Source organism: Artemia sp. Qi Xiang Cuo, chromosome 17 (assembly GCF_049724085.1).
Source record: "Artemia sp. Qi Xiang Cuo chromosome 17, ASM4972408v1, whole genome shotgun sequence".
In the NCBI taxonomy this organism is placed as follows: Eukaryota; Metazoa; Arthropoda; class Branchiopoda; order Anostraca; family Artemiidae; genus Artemia; species Artemia sp. Qi Xiang Cuo.
The window spans coordinates 21,070,136-21,092,995 of record NC_142810.1 but is presented as its reverse complement, the minus strand read 5'-3'; the positions used below and the strand labels follow the sequence as shown (position 1 = coordinate 21,092,995).

Below are 22,860 nucleotides of genomic sequence, written 5' to 3'. Positions count from 1 at the left end.
TTATCTCCAATCCCCACTCAAGAATTTTGATCTGTAAGATCTGAGAAAAACTGATTTGTAATTGCATTCAGCATATGCGATAGAATTGACTATGGTACGAAAAGAACTCATAAAACTGCAGTTTCTATAAAAAAGGCTGAATTACAAAATCAAAATCAAAATTAAATTGCATTTACTACTTTTCATTTAAACTAATACAGTTTCTATAAAAAAATTGAAATTATTTCGTTTAAACTTCTATAAATTTAAGTTAAGATGTTTATCTCCAATCCCCACTCAAGAATTTTGATCTGTAAGATCTGAGAAAAACTGTTTTGTAATTGCATTCATCATATGCGATATAATTGACTATGGTACGAAAAGAACTCGTAAAACTGCAGTTTCTATAAAAAAGGCTGAATTACAAAATCAAAATTAAATTGCATTTACTACTTTTCATTTAAACTAATACAGTTTCTATAAAAAATTGAAATTATTTCGTTTAAACTTCTATAAAGTTAAGTTAAGATGTTTATCTCCAATCCCCACTCAAGAATTTTGATCTGTAAGATCTGAGAAAAACTGGTTTGTAATTGCATTCATCATATGCGATAGAATTGACTATGGTACGAAAAGAACTCATAAAACTGCAGTTTCTATAAAAAAGGCTGAATTACAAAATCAAAATAAAAATTAAATTGCATTTACTACTTTTCAATTAAACTAATACAGTTTATATAAAAAAAAATTGAAATTATTTCGTTTAAACTTCTATAAATTTAAGTTAAGATGTTTATCTCCAATCCCCACTCAAGAATTTTGATCTGTAAGATCTGAGAAAAACTGGTTTGTAATTGCATTCAGCATATGCGATAGAATTGACTATGGTACGAAAAGAACTCATAAAACTGCAGTTTCTATAAAAAAGGCTGAATTACAAAATCAAAATCAAAATTAAATTGCATTTACTACATTTCATTTAAACTAATACAGTTTCTATAAAAAAAATTGAAATTATTTCGTTTAAACTTCTATAAAGTTAAGTTAAGATGTTTATCTCCAATCCCCACTCAAGAATTTTGATCTGTAAGATCTGAGAAAAACTGGTTTGTAATTGCATTCATCATATGCGATAGAATTGACTATGGTACGAAAAGAACTCGTAAAACTGCAGTTTCTCTAAAAAAGGCTGAATTACAAAATCAAAATTAAATTGCATTTACTACTTTTAATTTAAACTAATACAGTTTCTATAAAAAATTGAAATTATTTCGTTTAAACTTCTATAAAGTTAAGTTAACATGTTTATCTCCAATCCCCACTCAAGAATTTTGATCTGTAAGATCTGAGAAAAACTGGTTTGTAATTGCATTCAGCATATGCGATAGAATTGACTATGGTACGAAAAGAACTCATAAAACTGCAGTTTCTATAAAAAAGGCTGAATTACAAAATCAAAATCAAAATTAAATTGCATTTACTACTTTTCATTTAAACTAATACAGTTTCTATAAAAAAATTGAAATTATTTCGTTTAATCTTCTATAAATTTAAGTTAAGATGTTTATCTCCAATCCCCACTCAAGAATTTTGATCTGTAAGATCTGAGAAAAACTGGTTTGTAATTGCATTCAGCATATGCGATAGAATTGACTATGGTACGAAAAGAACTCATAAAACTGCAGTGTCTATAAAAAAGGCTGAATTACAAAATCAAAATTAAATTGCATTTACTACTTTTCATTTAAACTAATACAGTTTCTATAAAAAAAATTGAAATTATTTCGTTTAAACTTCTATAAAGTTAAGTTAACATGTTTATCTCCAATCCCCACTCAAGAATTTTGATCTGTAAGATCTGAGAAAAACTGGTTTGTAATTGCATTCAGCATATGCGATAGAATTAACTATGGTACGAAAAGAACTCATAAAACAGCAGTTTCTATAAAAAAGGCTGAATTGCAAAATCAAAATTAAATTGCATTTACTACTTTTCATTTAAACTAATACAGTTTTTCTATAAAAAATTGAAATTATTTCGTTTAAACTTCTATAAATTTAAGTTAACATGTTTATCTCCAACCCCCACTCAAGAATTTTGATCTGTAAGATCTGAGAAAAACCGGTTTGTAATTGCATTCATCATATGCGATAGAATTGACTATGGTACGAAAAGAACTCGTAAAACTGCAGTTTCTATAAAAAAAAAAAGGCTGAATTACAAAATCAAAATTAAATTGCATTTACTACTTTTCATTTAAACTAATACAGTTTCTATAAAAAAAAATTGAAATTATTTCGTTTAAACTTCTATAAAGTTAAGTTAACATGTTTATCTCCAATCCCCACTCAAGAATTTTGATCTGTAAGATCTGAGAAAAACCGGTTTGTAATTGCATTCATCATATGCGATAGAATTGACTATGGTACGAAAAGAACTCGTAAAACTGCAGTTTCTATAAATAAGGCTGAATTACAAAATCAGAATTAAATTTCATTTACTACTTTTCATTTAAACTAATACAGTTTCTATAAAAAATTGAAATTATTTCGTTTAAACTTCTATAAAGTTAAGTTAAGATGTTTATCTCCAAGCCCCACTCAAGAATTTTGATCTGTAAGATCTGAGACAAACAGGTTTGTAATTGCATTCATCATATTCGATAGAACTGACTATGGTACGAAAAGAACTCATAAAACTGCAGTTTCTATAAAAAAGGCTGAATTACAAAATCAAAATTAAATTGCATTTACTACTTTTCATTTAAACTAATACAGTTTCTATAAAAAATTGAAATTATTTCGTTTAAACTTCTATAAAGTTAAGTTAAGATGTTTATCTCCAATCCCCACTCAAGAATTTTGATCTGTAAGATCTGAGAAAAACTGGTTTGTAATTGCATTCAGCATATGCGATAGAATTGACTATGGTACGAAAAGAACTCATAAAACTGCAGTTTCTATAAAAAAAGGCTGAATTACAAAATCAAAAGACCATCGTTTATGGATGTTTAAGAGTGAACTCTAAGTACTATTTTTATGTAAACATTTGTTGTTGTTGTTGTTGTTTTTTTTTTTTTATCAAAAAAAATCTGTTAATACATTTAATAAATAAATATATTTAATCCAAAACCTTAATGTTCTTTATAATATTTCTATTGTAAGTAAGTAACAAACTCTTTCCTGAACTCACCTCTTGGATACACAATACAGAAATTTTCGTTAAAGAAATTATGAAAAAATCCACTTTTCAATCTAGAAGAGTTTAAGTGTCCTAAATTTAAAGGAGGGCTATCACCGTCCTGAAGACGAGGTTAGGTTCTTCGCACAGTGGATACCTAAGAACATACCTGATCGGACTTCATGCTTCAAATTGTAAGAACATACCTGATCGGACTTCATGCTTCAAATCGTAAGAAGGAACTGAATATACATCATACTGTTTTTAAGGGGTTTTATACGTATCTTGGATTAAGTCTCTTCTTAACAGTATTCTGCAATAACGCTACATCTTGGAGATTAAAAGAGTCAAATTTCACCTTAAAACGCTAACATATCTGATCAAATAGTTTAAGTCTTAGGATCAATTTCGTTTCAGAATCAAAGTAAGGATTTGAATAATGACTTCAGGAATTTGAGAAAAATCTGAACTATTGAGCCGTGTCGATCCTTACTTACAGTTCGTTAACACGAACAAAATAAATTGTTTCAGCCAATCGTTTATCTCCCCCGAAAAAATACTTTTAATACAATCAACTTCATACTAACTTTTTTTTTTTTTTTTGAAGGGGGAGGGAGGGATTTTTCCGTGGAGATGGAGGCCAGATTTACTGGCATTATTTAGAAAACGATAATGCAATAAATTAAAAAAAGTTTTTTCAACTGAAAGTAAGGAGCAAAATTAAAAAACTTAGAACGAAGAGAATTATTACGTATACGAAGGGACCCCCCCCCCCTTTGGGGTTAATCTAGGTTCACTTAGACGCGCGCGTCTAAGTGAACCTAGATTAACCCCAAAGGGGGGGGGGGTCCCCTTCGTATACGTAATAATTATCTTAGTTCTAATTTTTTTAATTTTGATCCTTAATTTCAGTTGAAAAAAATTTTTTTAATTTATTGCATTATCGTTTTCTAAATAATGCCAGTAAATCTGGCCTCCATCTCCACGGAAAAATCCCTCCCTCCTCCTTCAAAAAAAAAAAAGTTAGTCTGAAGTTGATTGTCTGAAAAGTATTTTTTCGGGGGGAGATACACGATTGGCTGAAACAATTTATTGTGTTCGTGGTAACGAACTGTAAGTAAGGATCGACACGGCTCATTAGTTCAGATTTTTCTCAAATTCCTGAAGTCATTATTCAAATCCTTACTTTGATTCTGAAACGAAATTGATCCTAAGACTTAAATTATTTGATCAGATATGTTAGCGTTTTAAGGTGAAATTTGACTCTTTTAATCCCAAGATGTAGCGTTATTGCAGAATACTGTTAAGAAGAGACTTAATCCAAGATACGTATAAAACCCCTTAAAAACAGTATGATGTATATTCAGTTCCTTCTTACAATTTGAAGCATGAAGTCCGATCAGGTATGTTCTTACAATTTGAAGCATGAAGTCCGATCAGGTATGTTCTTAGGTATCCACTGTGCGAAGAACCTAACCTCGTCTTCAGGACGGTGATAGCCCTCCTTTAAATTTAAGACACTTAAACTCTTCTAGATTGAAAAGTGGATTTTTTCATAATTTCTTTAACGAAAATTTCTGTATTGTGTATCCAAGAGGTGAGTTCAGGAAAGAGTTTGTTACTTACTTACAATAGAACTATTCTAAAGAACATGAAGGGGTTAGGCTGAAAGATATTTATTGCTTAAATGTATTAACAGATTTTTTTTTGAGAAAAAAAAAACAACAACAACAACAAATGTTTACATAAAAATAGTACTTAGAGTTCACTCTTAAACATCCATAAACGATGGTCTTTTGATTTTGTAATTCAGCCTTTTTATAGAAACTGCAGTTTTATGAGTTCTTTTCGTACCATAGTCAATTCTATCGCATATGCTGAATGCAATTACAAACCAGTTTTTCTCAGATCTTACAGATCAAAATTCTTGAGTGGGGATTGGAGATAAACATCTTAACTTAACTTTATAGAAGTTTAAACGAAATAATTTCAATTTTTTATAGAAACTGTATTAGTTTAAATGAAAAGTAGTAAATGCAATTTAATTTTGATTTTGTAATTCAGCCTTTTTTATAGAAACTGCAGTTTTATGAGTTCTTTTCGTACCATAGTCAGTTCTATCGCATATGCTGAATGCAATTACAAACCAGTTTTTCTCAGATCTTACAGATCAAAATTCTTGAGTGGAGATTGGAGATAAACATCTTAACTTAACTTTATAGAAGTTTAAACGAAATAATTTCAATTTTTTATAGAAACTGTATTAGTTTAAATGAAAAGTAGTAAATGCAATTTAATTTTGATTTTGTAATTCAGCCTTTTTATAGAAACTGCAGTTTTACGAGTTCTTTTCGTACCATAGTCAATTCTATCGCATATGATGAATGCAATTACAAACCGGTTTTTCTCAGATCTTACAGATCAAAATTCTTGAGTGGGGGTTGGAGATAAACATGTTAACTTAAATTTATAGAAGTTTAAACGAAATAATTTCAATTTTTTATAGAAACTGTATTAGTTTAAATGAAAAGTAGTAAATTCAATTTAATTTTGATTTTGTAATTCAGTCTTTTTTTATAGAAACTGCAGTTTTACGAGTTCTTTTCGTACCATAGTCAATTCTATCGCATATGATGAATGCAATTACAAACCGGTTTTTCTCAGATCTTACAGATCAAAATTCTTGAGTGGGGGTTGGAGATAAACATGTTAACTTAAATTTATAGAAGTTTAAACGAAATAATTTCAATTTTTTATAGAAAAACTGTATTAGTTTAAATGAAAAGTAGTAAATGCAATTTAATTTTGATTTTGCAATTCAGCCTTTTTTATAGAAACTGCTGTTTTATGAGTTCTTTTCGTACCATAGTCAATTCTATCGCATATGCTGAATGCAATTACAAACCAGTTTTTCTCAGATCTTACAGATCAAAATTCTTGAGTGGGGATTGGAGATAAACATCTTAACTTAACTTTATAGAAGTTTAAACGAAATAATTTCAATTTTTTTATAGAAACTGTATTAGTTTAAATGAAAAGTAGTAAATGCAATTTAATTTTGATTTTGTAATTCAGCCTTTTTTATAGAAACTGCAGTTTTATGAGTTCTTTTCGTACCATAGTCAATTCTATCGCATATGCTGAATGCAATTACAAACCAGTTTTTCTCAGATCTTACAGATCAAAATTCTTGAGTGGGGATTGGAGATAAACATCTTAACTTAAATTTATAGAAGTTTAAACGAAATAATTTCAATTTTTTTATAGAAACTGTATTAGTTTAAATGAAAAGTAGTAAATGCAATTTAATTTTGATTTTTATTTTGTAATTCAGCCTTTTTTATAGAAACTGCAGTTTTTTTCGTACCATAGTCAATTCTATCGCATATGATGAATGCAATTACAAACCGGTTTTTCTCAGATCTTACAGATCAAAATTCTTGAGTGGGGGTTGGAGATAAACATGTTAACTTAACTTTATAGAAGTTTAAACGAAATAATTTCAATTTTTTATAGAAACTGTATTAGTTTAAATGAAAAGTAGTAAATGCAATTTAATTTTGATTTTGTAATTCAGCCTTTATTATAGAAACTGCAGTTTTACGAGTTCTTTTCGTACCATAGTCAATTCTATCGCATATGATGAATGCAATTACAAACCAGTTTTTCTCAGATCTTACAGATCAAAATTCTTGAGTGGGGATTGGAGATAAACATGTTAACTTAACTTTATAGAAGTTTAAACGAAATAATTTCAATTTTTTTATAGAAACTGTATTAGTTTAAATGAAAAGTAGTAAATGCAATTTAATTTTGATTTTGATTTTGTAATTCAGCCTTTTTTATAGAAACTGCAGTTTTATGAGTTCTTTTCGTACCATAGTCAATTCTATCGCATATGCTGAATGCAATTACAAACCAGTTTTTCTCAGATCTTACAGATCAAAATTCTTGAGTGGGGATTGGAGATAAACATCTTAACTTAACTTTATAGAAGTTTAAACGAAATAATTTCAATTTTTTTTATAGAAACTTTATTAGTTTAAATGAAAAGTAGTAAATGCAATTTAATTTTGATTTTGATTTTGTAATTCAGCCTTTTTTATAGAAACTGCAGTTTTATGAGTTCTTTTCGTACCATAGTCATTTCTATCGCATATGCTGAATGCAATTACAAACCAGTTTTTCTCAGATCTTACAGATCAAAATTCTTGAGTGGGGATTGGAGATAAACATCTTAACTTAACTTTATAGAAGTTTAAACGAAATAATTTCAATTTTTTATAGAAACTGTATTAGTTTAAATGAAAAGTAGTAAATGCAATTTAATTTTGATTTTGTAATTCAGCCTTTTTTATAGAAACTGCAGTTTTACGAGTTCTTTTCGTACCATAGTCAATTCTATCGCATATGATGAATGCAATTACAAACCAGTTTTTCTCAGATCTTACAGATCAAAATTCTTGAGTGGGGATTGGAGATAAACATCTTAACTTAAATTTATAGAAGTTTAAACTAAATAATTTCAATTTTTTTATAGAAACTGTATTAGTTTAAATGAAAAGTAGTAAATGCAATTTAATTTTTATTTTGATTTTGTAATTCAGCCTTTTTTATAGAAACTGCAGTTTTACGAGTTCTTTTCGTACCATAGTCAATTCTATCGCATATGCTGAATGCAATTACAAATCAGTTTTTCTCAGATCTTACAGATCAAAATTCTTGAGTGGGGATTGGAGATAAACATCTTAACTTAACTTTATAGAAGTTTAAACGAAATAATTTCAATTTTTTATAGAAACTGTATTAGTTTAAATGAAAAGTAGTAAATGCAATTTAATTTTGATTTTGTAATTCAGACTTTTTTATAGAAACTGCAGTTTTACGAGTTCTTTTCGTACCATAGTCAATTCTATCGCATATGATGAATGCAATTACAAACCGGTTTTTCTTAGATCTTACAGATCAAAATTCTTGAGTGGGGGTTGGAGATAAACATGTTAACTTAAATTTATAGAAGTTTAAACGAAATAATTTCAATTTTTTTATAGAAAAACTGTATTAGTTTAAATGAAAAGTAGTAAATGCAATTTAATTTTGATTTTGCAATTCAGCCTTTTTTATAGAAACTGCTGTTTTATGAATTCTTTTCGTACCATAGTCAATTCTATCGCATATGCTGAATGCAATTACAATCCAGTTTTTCTCAGATCTTACAGATCAAAATTCTTGAGTGGGGATTGGAGATAAACATCTTAACTTAACTTTATAGAAGTTTAAACGAAATAATTTCAATTTTTTTTATAGAAACTGTATTAGTTTAAATGAAAAGTAGTAAATGCAATTTAATTTTGATTTTGTAATTCAGCCTTTTTTATAGAAACTGCAGTTTTATGAGTTCTTTTCGTACCATAGTCAATTCTATCGCATATGCTGAATGCAATTATTTGAACCAAAAGTAAGAATTGTAATTTCCTCTTACTGCTTGGCAATCGGTATTAGTAAAAAGCAATTTTATTTAGATTAAACCATTATCTAATTATTAATTGTTAATTATTACATTTATCTTTTCAGTTTGGTGAGTTTCTGTTCCACTTCATTAGATCAAGTAGGTTTTTTGACTATTTGACTATTTGTTCAACCATGTCCTATTCAGCTATAAATAGTGACTGATGTTGTTTATATCCATATTCAGAATCCACAAATAAGAAGGTAAGTAAGGAGCGACACTGTTCAATAGTAACCAAAACTCTAAAAACTGGAATTTTGATATCCATGGATATATCAATAAAAACATAACAATAGTAACCGAAACTCTAAAAAACTGGAATTTTGATATTCATGGATATATCAATAGAACCATATTTTTTATGCTGATTTCAAATATATAAGTGATTTCAACTCATTAAATTTAGTTTTACCAATCAAAAGTTATGCGCCTGAGAAGATGTTTTACCAATCAAAAGTTATGCACCTGAGAAGATTTGCATTATTTTTTGAATAAAGGAGGAAACTCACTCTAAAAGTCAGTGAATTTTAATCAAAATCATATCGTTCGATTCAGTGTACTTTTCGGAGCTAGATTTCTTAGTCTTTCGTTGGGGTGTGTATTGTCTGAAATCTATGATTTGGGTTGTGTGGCTTGCTTTTTTTTTTTTTTACTTTTCTTAGATTTTAACAGGTTTAATATATAATTTTTTTTGTCACTATAATAAGTTTTATCGCTAGTTTTTTTTTTTTTTTTAACTGAAATTAAGGAACGAAATTAATATTTTTTCAAAAAGTTCGTGGTAAGGAACTGTAATTAAGGAGCGACACTTTTCAATATTAACCTAAAATAAAAAAAATGGAATTTTTATATCCATGGATACATCAATAGAAACATATTTTTATGCTGATTTCAAATATATAATTTTTTTATTTATTTAATTATGTAAACGATCAAATGTCTGTCTCATCCTTAACTTGTTACTCTTTATTGTGAAGTTGGTTTTTTTTTTCCCCAATTTTTTAAAGAAAATAAGTTATAATGAAAATCAATAATTTAGAATATTTTAAGTTTAAAATTAAAATTATTCATATGAAGGAAATAGGCTTCTTAATAATTTAATATACTTTTAATTTCAGAGTTCTGTAATGAAACCCGAAGGAGGATCGTATTATCCTCATAACCCCGACGATATAGTCAAAGACGAACGATGCTACTGGTGTAAGCAGCGGAACTGGTTTTTAGTATGGAGAGATATACATCGATATGAATCAACATATAAGTGTAGAATATGTAAAAAATATACATTACTTTGTGGTTTTCATCACGATAGATTAGATATTTTTATATAAATTAAAGAAAATCAATAAGTTCTTGCATTTGAACCTTTGATTATTGAGAATATTAGAAAGGTCATAGAGTAACCCTCCGACTCACCCTCCCCTCCCCAACTATCAGACAAAATTCCTCCTTAAAACTTCTGTATACTCCAATAACCAATACTTTATGTAAACATTGGGCCAAGTGAATGCATTTAAGGTATAGTATGAATGGCTTGCAAAAAACACGAAAGTGCTACTACTATTAACAACTCAATGCATAACAAAACAATCTGATGTATTCACGGCTGTGTTTAATCAAGAAAATATTCGAATGCATTTAAGGTATAGTATGAATTGCTTGCAAAAAACACGAAAAAAAGTCCTAAATTTCTAAAAACTAATGTTTAAAAGCATATCCACAATATCATTTTGCTGTGTCGTGATCAATATATCAATAAATTGTGTAAATGCATTTGGACCACGATTTAGAAGTTTCATACAATAGTCTAATGATGGAGAATCAGTTTTCATTATATCGACAAGCATTCCCCGAGAAAATATCTTCCTTTGAATAGACAACTCTAGAAAATCATCGTCTAGAATTAAATGTTTTTCCATAAGAACTAGAGTCCTCATGATTTGATCTGTTTCGAATCTATCAATTTTTTTAGGTTCCTAACACTTTCACAACTAAATTCAGAATAATCAGAATCTCTTTTTTGTACTCAAAATATACGCGAGTCTAATTTAGAAAAAAAGAAAAAATACTCTTGAGTTATACACAGTTTTATTTAAAATAATTACAATAATAATAATCACTGATGCATTTTGTTCTCATCAATATATTTCGATAGGACATCTAATGCTGACCGAAGTTTATTTATATGGAGAATATTTACTTTTCCAGCAAAACACAGTTGCTTCTCTTTCTTAAATTTGCTTAATGATATCACAGTTCTCGCATACATAATGTACCAGTCGAGACATAGTTTACAACCAGAGGTTAATTACACATCTCCCGTAGGTACGCTGATCTAATTGCTACTGCTGCTCTCAGTTACTTAGATAATCTACCGAAATGTAAATGACGAGATTTTTTTTTTTCTAAACTAATGTCTTTTCAAATAAACTATTATATTTTAATTCATTTATATTAATCATATTAATTTTAGTGTAAAACATTCCTTTTATTAAAATCATAATAGCCAATCAAGTTATACACGTTCCTCTTGGCAAAGAGTGTGATGATCTGTAACTACTAGAAAAAACCTGTTTGTACGGGGGCCTCTTAGAATTCAAAAGACCTATTCTACTTATGGTACCACATTGAAACTTATGTTTAATCCCCGGGCAAAGAGCGTCGAATAAAACAAATAACTCACACAAAATCAAGACCATAAAGATAAGTTTTAGCAGAAGGAGGACAAGTAACAGTTCGTCGGAATAAGGGGCAAACATATATTTTATGTATAAATGACTAAAGAACCACTGCTCCCTCCAACTTCCGTTATCCCCAATAATAAGCATGTTTTATCCCTTTTGACTAATAATTATTTATGGGCTATTAAAGGGATGGTCCTAATTTATTCAATTCAATTTCATTCGTTACAATTAGAAATCTTAAAGTCTAAGCGTCCTAAAAAACACATTAATCACATATTTCGTAAATAGTAGGTTTACTTGATTTTCACAGAAAAATGGACTAAAGAGTTTATAAGTTTGTTGATTTGAAATCTGAGACTAATTGTGCAAAATAGGCGTTTAAAATCAAATACGTCAATAATATATATTTCGTAAGTGGTGGACACGTTATACCTTATAGAAACCGCTGCTGACAAAACTACTTGTAATTATCACCTGTAAATAATTATGTTCAAGGGAACAGAATCAAGAAAAAAAAATGAATCATTTTCATACAACTCGTTAAACAAAAGTTAATACAGAAAGTTACAAAAGTTACATAACAAAAAGCTATGCCACCTTCACCTCTCACAGAGGCTATCTGTCTTGGCTTTACTCTAATTCGTCTCACAGTCTTCTAGCTCTCACAGTCTTTGACCACTTCCACCAAATTGATAATTCAAAAATCAAGTTGATAATTAGAATTTCTGTCCATATGACTTATGCACAAGACCGTATCCAGGGAAGGGGTTTCCTGGTTCGAACCCCTCCCCCCCTCCCGGTGAAATACGTAACGTAACAAAAATATATACACATATTTTTTATGTGTTTTTAATGCCCCCCCCCCCAAACAAAATCCTGGATACGCCTTTGCTTATGGATACACCATAATGCATACACAACCGATTTTCAACAAGTAAATAAACTTAAATTAAACCATAAGAAATATTTCCTGTTGAATTTATCTAACAGTCTGACTAAGATCAGGAATTACATTTCAAAAAAAAAAGATTACTGTATTTTATCTCTTTTTATGTACAGGAGTGAAGATATTGGATATTTCTCAATTTCGAAAGCAATTTATGTGTGGGGGAAAGTCTAAGGGAAAGTATTCAGGCTGTGGCCTACAATAATTTTTAGTCTGAATAATTGAAGGGCCACGAATATGGTCCTTGGGCCCGTACCTCCTGCAACATTCCACCCTCCCCTCGCAATCCCTAATTTCGCACATGTAGGGCTATATTTGACGTAAAGAAGTCCAAAAACTAAAACACGTTAAGAATTGGGTAAAAAAAACTTCTTTACCGTTCGCCTTCTCAGGTTAACCCAATTCTGTGCTATTGTTTATTTCCTGCCTCGCTTATCAGAACACATAAATAGTTGTATACACACTCAATCGAAACCATAAATGGACATCCCCAAAGCTCTGTCACCTCCTTCTCTCCTCCAAAAAAAAAAGAATATCCCCACTAAACAGGATTTCATGACGAGCGTTAATCCCAATTTGAAAAGACGGGTAAAAGAAATATTTCATTATTAATAATCAACTATTACACAGACTATATAAAATATCTTCTCATCCCTCGAACTCCTAGGCAATTCTCAATATTTCCATTATTTTGTATAATCTCGTATAGCGTATTTTCTATATTATATAATCTCGTATAACGTACCTCGTATAACGTACATTTTATCGACTATCTTGACAGGTGTGAGCGCTCACAACCAAATCAAACTTCGATGTACATCCCCGGGGCAGGCACGCCAAGATTGGCCGGTTTTATTCCATTGTAGCCCCATTAAATTACTTTCCTTTATTGCAACGAATATATTTTCTATTTTACAACGTTCAGGGTATTGTCAGGGGCGTCGTTCGGGGGGGGGGGGCAGTTGTCCATCAATAATGAGGAGAGAAACATTATTATATATCCCATGCATCTTGACCATCCGGATATGGACCCCTCTTGCCCCCCCCCTCCAATTAAAATGCTGGAGATTTGCCCCTGGGTATTGCTACCTATAATTCTAGTTATATCACAAGCGGGCATGTGACCCTGTATACCTATCCTATCACAAGCCATTTACAGAAAAACCTATTCCTGTATTCTGAAAAAGAAACTTTCACATTAATACCTTCTCTCGACGAAAGCGTAAATTTATAGAATAATCTATCCTGTGCTCATAGACGGCTGAATAATTTAATAGAATAAATGAGTATATAACGGAACAATACATTGTTGCTAAGAGATTGTTCCGGCAGGAGTATTTTCAATAGATTTACAAAAAAAGGACATATGGAGCTTTGCTTCGCCATTATTTCATCTCCATAGAGATAATCAAAAGTTCGACGCATTATATATATTTTTTTTCATAGCGTCAAGTTTTGGAAACTTTGTCATGAGAAACTTTTGACGAAGTTGAAATACAATAAAACATATCTTGGTATACCATCATGTATATTAGTTACTACATTAATTCTTTTTATTTTCAATACGTTATGAAGCTTAGGATATTAAATTCCAACGCTAAACGCCGAATACTAATTAGTTAAGAGGTCAGTGGCAGGCATGTAGATAGGAATTTCTTTCCGGAGGTGGGGGCAATAATAAATCAAATATATAATTTAAATCAGATATGCCTATAAGTTCAGGAAAAAACTTAGGATTTCAAAGGAAAGGGGCCGCAACCCCGAGCATCCCCCTACGTAATATTAAAGTAAGCCAAGTCAGTTATCTTAATAAGAAGTTAAGAAAAGGCCCCTTGAATTGACAATATTGTAAATTTTCATGCAAATACCACTTGATGACATTACTTATGTCAAACAGTGTTTAAAGAAACCTCAAAACAGCAATATTGCGATCTAAGCGTGGCATGTTTTAACTTGAAAATTTGAATCTGATATTGCCTAATATTCTGATTGTTTTCTTTTTCGCATCTAGTCTAATTTAATAAGGAAAACTTGAAATAAACTTTATTTTAATCTCCAAATAAAAGCCTTTATAAAAAGATATGGTTGAGCTCGAGCTAGGCTCCTTTGCCTATTTCGGCCATTGACGTTGTCGAGGATGTAACCTTCGGAAAAAAATGTTTTCACCAGAAAAGTATCGTGTTTATTTCTAAAACTATGAACGTTTCGCTATATATGCATTTTTAACAACCCTCTGTCCAATTCTGCATATACACTTATGATTATATGCGGTATTTCGTACGCTAAATAGTGAAATACTCTGTACGGGTGTAATCATAGGCAGCCCAATGGCGCTGCCTCAGTAAAGAACGATGTTGGCACAATATATAGTTTTTTCTAGAACAGGGCACTTCGTATCGAAGGAGTTGTCGTAGAAACTTCGAAAAGGGCTCATTTGATTGGAAATTGGAATGGCTAGTGCCTTTTTTAATAGTCGAAAGTGATTGGAAGGCAAATAACACCCCTTCCACGCCCACCATTTCCCCGAACACATCAAATCAAAATTTTGAGATAGCCATTTTGTTCAACGTAGTTGATTTCCTGATAGAAACTATGTTTTGAGTAGAACACTCCCTCCACAGCCCTCAGGGCAAGGGTTGTAAGTTATGCCCTGGGGTTATATAAGGTTTTTATAGAAAGATTTGTCGTAGAAACTTCAAAAGCGCTCATTCGATTGGAAATTCAAAGGGCTAGTGCCCTTTTTAATAGTCAAAAGTGATTGGAGGGCAAATAATGCCCCTCTCACGCTAACCTTTTCCCCAAATACATCCAATGATAATTTTGAGATAGCCATTTTGTTCAACGTAGTTGAAAGTTCTGGAAATTAGGTCTTTGACGATGACAACCCCCCAAGAGCCGTCAGGGCAAGGGTTGTAAGTTATGCCCTGGGGGCATATAAGTTTTTATAGAATGCGTGTTCGTAGAAATTTCAAAAAGGGCTCATTCGATTGGAAATTGAAATGGCTAGTGGTCTTTTTTATAGTCTAAAGTGATTGGAGGGCAACTAACCCCCCTCTCACCCCTCCCATTTCCCCAAACACATTCAATCAAAATTTTAAGATAGACATTTTGTTCAACGTAGTTGAAAGTTCAGGAAATTAGGTCTTTGCCAGCGTTGTCGTAGAAACTTCAAAAAGGACTCATTAAATTTGGAACTGAGAGGGCTAGTGGCCTTATTAATAATCAAAAGCCGTTGGGGGGCGAACGCCCCCCTCTACGACCATCATTTCCCCAAACACTTCCGATCAACATTTTAATACAGCCATTTTGTTGAACGTAGTCGATGGGTCCGGAAATTATATTTTGGAGTATGACAACCCCCTCCCACAGCCCTCAGGGCTAAGATTGTAAGTTATTCCCTGGGGGCATATAATGTTTTTATATAAACTGTTGTCGCAAAAACTTCAAAAAGGGCTCTTTCGATTTGAAATTGAGAGGGTTATTGCCCTTTTTAATAGTCGCAAGCTAATCGGAGGGAGAATCACCTCCCCCCACTCCCATCATTTCCCCAAACACTTCCAATCCACATGTTGATATGGCCTTTTTTTTCAACGTAGTTGAGAGGTCTGGAAATTATGTCTTTGAGGATGACAACCCCTCCCCCATAGCCCTCAGGACAAGGATCGTAAGTTATACCCTTGGGGCATATAAGGTTCTTATAGAAAGCTTTGTCGTAGAAGCTTCAAAGAGGGCTCATTCGATTGAAAATTGAGAGGACTAGTGCCTTTTTTATAACTCGAAAGTGATCAGAGGGCAAATGCCCCCCTCAACGCCTACTATTTCCGCAAACACTTCCAATCAAAAATTTGATATAACCATTTTGTTAAACCTATCAGAAAGGTCTGGAAATTATGTCTTTGAGGATAACAAATCCCCCAGCCCTCAGGGTAAGGGTTGTAAGTTATGCCCTGGGGACATATAGGTTTTTTATAGAAAGTGTGGTTATATAAACTTCGAAGGGGGCCCATTGGATTGTTAATCATACGCTCTAGTGCTCTTTTTAAGAGTCAAAGTGATCAGAGGGCAGCTACTCCCTCCCCCCTACACACACGTCGTATTGTCCCGAAATGCGTCTAATAGAAATTTTTGGATAGCCATTGCATTCAAAATAGTCTAAATATCATACAACAAGGCTTTTGGGGTAGAAACAAACCCCAGAGATTAGGGACAAGGGTTGTAAATTATGCCCAGGGGGTATTTAATTTTTTTATGAAAGGGATGGTTGTTTAACTTCAGAATAGGCCCAGTCTTTCTCCTGAAAAAGACTATGTCAATATAAAACGAACAGAAGTTAATCAAAAAAACTTTTTGCACAAAATAAGTTTGTTTTTTTAAGTAAAGAACTCCATTAAACCAAAAATGAACAAAAATATAATCAAATAATCTACCAAGCATACAGCTACCACACGTCAGTATCAATAAATACATGAAACCCAAATCAAACAGAAATTTAAATAAGTCAAACCCACAACGAGCAGAAATAAATCTGAGTAGGGTTCTTAACCCTATGCTTTCTAAAAACCAAAATATAATTTGTACTTTACTGAAAAAATTCTTTTAAATGGTTTCACTTTTATAACTTTAAGAAATCAAAATTAATTAAGAATTTAAGGAATAAAATATCAGCATATGCATATTAAAATGACAATGCACATTTTTTCAGTAAATTCATTTGATTTTTTTTAATTAATGTACAAATTATATACTGGCTTTTAGAAAGCATAAGGTTTAGAAATCTACTCCGATTAATTTCTGCTCGTTTTGAGTTCGACTTATTTTAATTTCTGTTTGTTTTGGGTTCAACTTATTTATTGTGACTGATTTGTGGTAGTTGTATGCTTGATAGACTGTTAAATTCAATTTTTGTTCTGTTTTAGTTTAATGTAGCTCATAATTTAAAAAAAAAACTTATTTTGTGCAAAAAGTTTTTTTGGCTATCACTGAATAGAATCATTCATTCATATACACTTAGTTGTCATTTAAGGGTTCGTTCAGGGTCCTGTCATGGTTCAGTTCTGTCTATTTTTAATTGCTGTATTTTTCAATATTCGAAGTTTTTTAATTAAATACTTATAATAAAATTTAAGAACCGGGAATATAATACATTTTGGAAGAAATAAGAGTGTCTAATTATCAAAAGATGTAAATGAGTTACAGGAATTTGTTATGAAGAGACCAAATAGCTGTATTCTCTTTTATAGCCTGAATTATATATATTATATTGACAAAAAGGGTCAAAGACAATCTCTCGAATTATTAAAGCAGATGCTGAGTTTTCTCAAACTTGGGCTATCTCAAACTAGTTTATTTTCTTACTTTTTCTATCTATTTGAATCGATTTTTAATAATTGTTCAGAAGATGAAATGTTGACTAGAAATTTCGGAAGTTCAAGATAATGAACTAGTGAAACATGACGAGGCTGTGACATGTTCTATTCATGAAAGTGTAAACAACAATTTACCACCCCCTTCATTCGTCAGCCTTACAATAGCCTGTCAAAAGGGACGTCAAAACCCCGTCTGAAAAATTTTCCCCTGTGTCAACAAAGTTCTAAGAAAATTCCAAGGAAGGAAATGACTGTCAAGAAAAAGTCTTCTGTAATGATTTTCACAGATGAATTTTGGAAAAGCTCTTGACAACTTCTGTTAGTTTTTGGAAGCTTTAAAAATGCTTGAATGGAAGATTATCAGATGAGTTTTCCAATTTTCATTTTGCGACAGTAAATGTAACCGTTCTGGTTTCTGAATAGAGTACTATCAGGGCAATTTATCAGGACAGAATTGGGATATACGAGGGGAAAACGTCTCCAATAAATTATTATACCTTCAATCAGCATTGAAGTAAAATCGTTATGCGGTTCTTTTAAACGTTATTGGGGAAATAACTTGTCATACCATACATTATTTACATTTGCATTATATATCCCAGTCATAAGCATAATCTTATCTTTTTCTATTATACCATACTTTTATATATGTTGCATCAATCATATGTTTAAATAGGTAAAATCAAAAGAAAAAGAGAGATTATTTTGGTTTATTTTTTAGCTGATTTTCGTAAACGGATTACATTATCCTTTATATCTGGAGAGACAAATAGCCACACTTTTATAGATCTAGTTAGTTTTAGAACAATATTGAGCTAAATTATTTTATCAAATGAATTCGTTTCCCAAGATGAACGTATACAATTCAAAACCTGATTGGTTGTTTTGTATGAAATTTTAAGCCAGTAATAGGAATGAAAGCTTTTTGAGTCACAACATTTAATACAACTCTCTGTTCTCTTATGGCCAAAACTTATTTCAGAGACGGTGAATTTAACGGTATTGTCTTCCAAATAGTTCCATTAGGACAATTTACCAGGATCTAATTGAAGAAAAGACATCCCTTTAGAGGGAGAATATACACCAATGAAGGGTAGAAACGGGAAAATTCCTTTCTGAAATTATCAGTCAATTTTGTAGCATTCAAATTGAGGTCAGTTTAGTATTCTTACACAACCTTGTATGTCTCAAAAATTAGAAACAACCGGGAATCCAATTTTCAATGAAATAGACCTCTGCAAGCGGTTATACTGCTTCTGCATCTTGCAACTGACTAATTACTTTTGGTTTTTTATTTTTCCGGTTAAATGTGGCAACACCAACAAAAATGTGATGCTGGCCGAAAAACTTCATAATTTTGAAAAAAAAAATTAAAAAGCTTAGAAGTTTCAATTTGCTTTTTTTGTACAGCGATTGTGTTTTTTCTAAAAAAAATTTTACGTAGTCTATATATGAATCTTTATTTAGGCAGCGCTATTGCACTGCCCATGATTTTTTCAGCTTGTTTTATCTTCTTGTTTATGTCCCTTTTTTCCCGTTGATAAAGACTTATGGACGTGAACCCACAAAATTTGATAGGACCTCAGTTTCTGGATAACGCACCATCCGGACAAGGACCAATGAATAAAGGGAGAAGATTCCTTTGAGGGCATTTATCCACGCCAAAAAAAAGTTTTCAGGTCATCTTTGATACCCATTGTGCATGAATAAAACAAAGATATGTATTTGAAAATAGAAATAATTTGAAATATATGTGAAAATAGAAGCAATTCTTGTGTGATGGTATTATGCAGGGATGGCAAATTCATATCCAGGAAGGGGGAAAGTCTTGTATTTCCAAGAATATGAAAATAAAAAAATAATACACTTTTTATAGCATCGGACCTTGTCATCAAAGTCCGGGTAAGACCCTGACAGAGAAAAAAAAATATAAGTGTGAATAAGAACCCAAATCGACATTCACATTTTTTAGAAAAAAAACGAAGATTGCTGGCTAGCAATTAAGACTTTTATTTAGTTGGCGACTGGAACCCGAGACATTTATTAACTAATTTTTTTTTTTTGTATGATCCATTAAAAAAATAATGCCTTGTCATCCCTGTTGACAAATATGCAGCAGTCAAATCGAGTGTGGTAAATTTCTTAAATTTTAAACTAAAAACAACATTAATGTAAAGAAGTTATAATAAAACAAAGAAATGTGTAAATTTCAAAAACAATTTTTGACTATTCCTAGTAATAAAAGTTCTTAATATATCACAATAAACTTGAATGCGATATTGCTCTAACATTACTTACAGAATAATGTGACATATTTACAAAGAAAAAAAAATTACAACAGTTTCGAATTTACATTATAATGTCAGTTTTGGAGTAATTCACTGGATTTAAGTTGTCGAATTTTTCATTTTATTTCTGCGCTACTAAATTGAAATAGACCAGTTCCTGGAAAGATAGTCCAATATCAAGACAATTTATTAGGAGAATACTCTATTAGCTCAACAGAATTCAACTGTACAAGGGGGAAAAGACACCTTTTAAAATTGTCTGATCCTCAATCCACCCATAAAATGAAAGTTATTTAGAGATCCACTCACTGGGCACATACGCATACACTTATTTCAGGGGCTGGAGGAACATTATTTAGGGGGGTTCCAAATGGAAGAAAAAAAACTCTCGACCATAGAGGAATCTCGTGAAACATGAATGTTTTTTCCTATTAAAAACTCAGGAAAGCGTATTGGAGATATGTTTTCCAGGGCCCTCCCCTACAATAGCAAATTTTTTATTCCTATGATCCACAGGACCATCCCTGAAAGTTTTAAGCCAATTGCACAAATAATCAAAGCTTATGACATTTCAAGGGGCGAAAGTTTTTAAGGATGAAGGGCAAACTATAAACAAATATTAGCCTACTGACCAAGGCCGCATCAAAAAGGGGGGGGGGTATTTTCGTCGTAATCGTAGAAAAGTAACAAAAATACATATTTGACATTTTTTATGCAAATAAACAATTTTTGATGCATTTTAACCCCCCGCCCGCCCCCGGCCCCGAGAAAAAATCCTAGATTCGCCCTTGATACTGACATCTTTTGATGCGCATTTGGCAGAGTGAGTTTTAGCGAATATTTTTATATAATTTGTCGCTTTATCGCTAAAATTAACGCTTTTAAATTTCGTTCGTACAATATAGAAACCAGCGATCAATTATGGATTTTCCTTTTTTTCGAAAAACATATCATATACTTTTCTAAACATTTACTTGGGCTGTTGTTCTATGTCCTTAATCTGGAAGCGTGGGAGGGGTATGCTAATCCAAGCAATATAAAAATGGATCCATATCTTCGCAGATTCACTTTCCAATCCATCATTAGAAAAACAGTTTTGAGTAATGATATAAGCAGGAACAGATCTTAGAAGACTAGAAAAGTCCCAGGAAATACAATAAAAGGGGTGGGGGTACTTCGATCTAAATCCATTACGTAGGGATGAGATTAATGCAAAATTCTGGCAAGACCGCAGTGTAATTTTTATTTTTTAATATAAAGGGTAGCTTCGAACGTTTTATTGAATTTTTCAAATCTTTTCATATTTCAAAGATTATCCTTTATAAGACATAATTGGCTTTGGGGAGAGGGGTTGATTTTTTAAAGACGCAAAACATGTTGCTTATTTTGAGTCACAGAGGAATAAAATGGATCCCCATTTTCTTAGGCTTAATTTCCAGCCCATTAAAAAAAAAATGTTGAGTAATGGCACCAATAGGAATGGATTTGATAAGATTAGAAAAGTGCTTAGAAATAAAATAAGGAAAATAGGGATACAACTAAATTTAAATGTAGCATGTAGGGGTGATACCTCTTGGGGGTGAATTCTCCCTCCCCCAAGATTTTGAAAAAAACTTGACCCCCACTATATTTTTGTTAATTGATACCCCTGAGCTTTATGGGTTTTTGTGTATTATTTTCACATCTTTTAAAATAAACCTTTATAAAAGTAACGTATTAAAATAAATTGACTCTAGGAGGGGGTGATTCGTCAAAACAGCAAAAACGTATTACTTATTTATATAGTGACAAACAGTATACGTAGGAAGGCCTTCCGTTTTGCATATAATATCGTATATCCTGGGATTAAAATGTCTATTTCGTGTTTTGTTAGAATCACCATAAATAGAAAACATTATGTGTACTTGCCTATAGTGGATTGAATGAAAATTACAAAACTACTGAGGTTTTGGAGGAGGGGTATTGAGAACATGAGAGACGTGTAAATATACTCGGGTCTAATAGTCAAGGTATTATTTCCACTAGATATATCAATTACGGTCTTCACACATGCGAGATTTTACTTTTAGAAGGGGGGACTGGCACAATCCAAAAAATGTGCCAAAAACAAATGATTTATAGGGGGATTAAAGACATTATAAGAACTGTCGTAAGAGTCTCGAGGTTTTGTGAAGAGGGGGCAAGGACTGAAAGCCAACCCCCTCCATTCGTACCTAACTAATCAGAGTATTTTTTTTATTTTGTTCTATTTTAAAATAGACGTGTGGGGGGGGGGGATAGTAACAGAAGTAATGAGGAACATGGAAGTACTCAACCTTTGGAAATTGTTGCCGCAAAGTGGCTTGAACTCGTATCTTTCGAATTCGAATTCGCTGCAGCTAGGTTAGGCGACAAGCTTGCTACTTGTCCCTGTAAAAACACCCAGCAACTGAAACATCAACTCGACGCCCTATGCGCCAGCTATAGCTCAGGAGGATCTTTATCCTATCCTTAAAATAGACATTAGCTTGTCCTCAAGGTATCATTTATAGAACAGAGAATTTCAAATACTTACTTCACAAATTCACATCCAATATTCAATCTATTTCCATCTAATCCATACTCAATCACTCACTAATCGTGCATCTACTCACCAATGCCACTCTAAAATAGTTCTCAGATAGAGCGATAACCACAATTCTATCCTATCAGAAAGGCGTTAGATTCAAAACTGAAAATCCGTGTCTTATGACATAAGCGTGATTACTATCGTACCTGTAAGGGTAGTCATATATATTCAGTTTCAATATTCATAGTTAATCAGTCAATTTCACGACAATCAGATATATGAATACGATTCCTAGTATTAGCATTCAGAGGGGTTGAATACTTTGAAACATTCTGTATACCAGGTGGCGCTTGCCACAT

General features: G+C 31.7%; 1 protein-coding gene across 1 annotated transcript in view; it reads right to left on the bottom strand.

The window, feature by feature from the left end:
• The window catches only part of LOC148941994 (teneurin-4-like), a 212,770-nt gene extending 190,169 nt beyond the window's left edge, over positions 1 to 22,601 (bottom strand). The window contains exon 1 of the mRNA XM_089103199.1: positions 22,587 to 22,601. The gene's annotated coding sequence lies outside the window, so the exon portion shown is untranslated. The remainder of the gene's footprint in view (positions 1 to 22,586) is intronic.
• Positions 22,602 to 22,860: the final 259 nt, after the last annotated feature.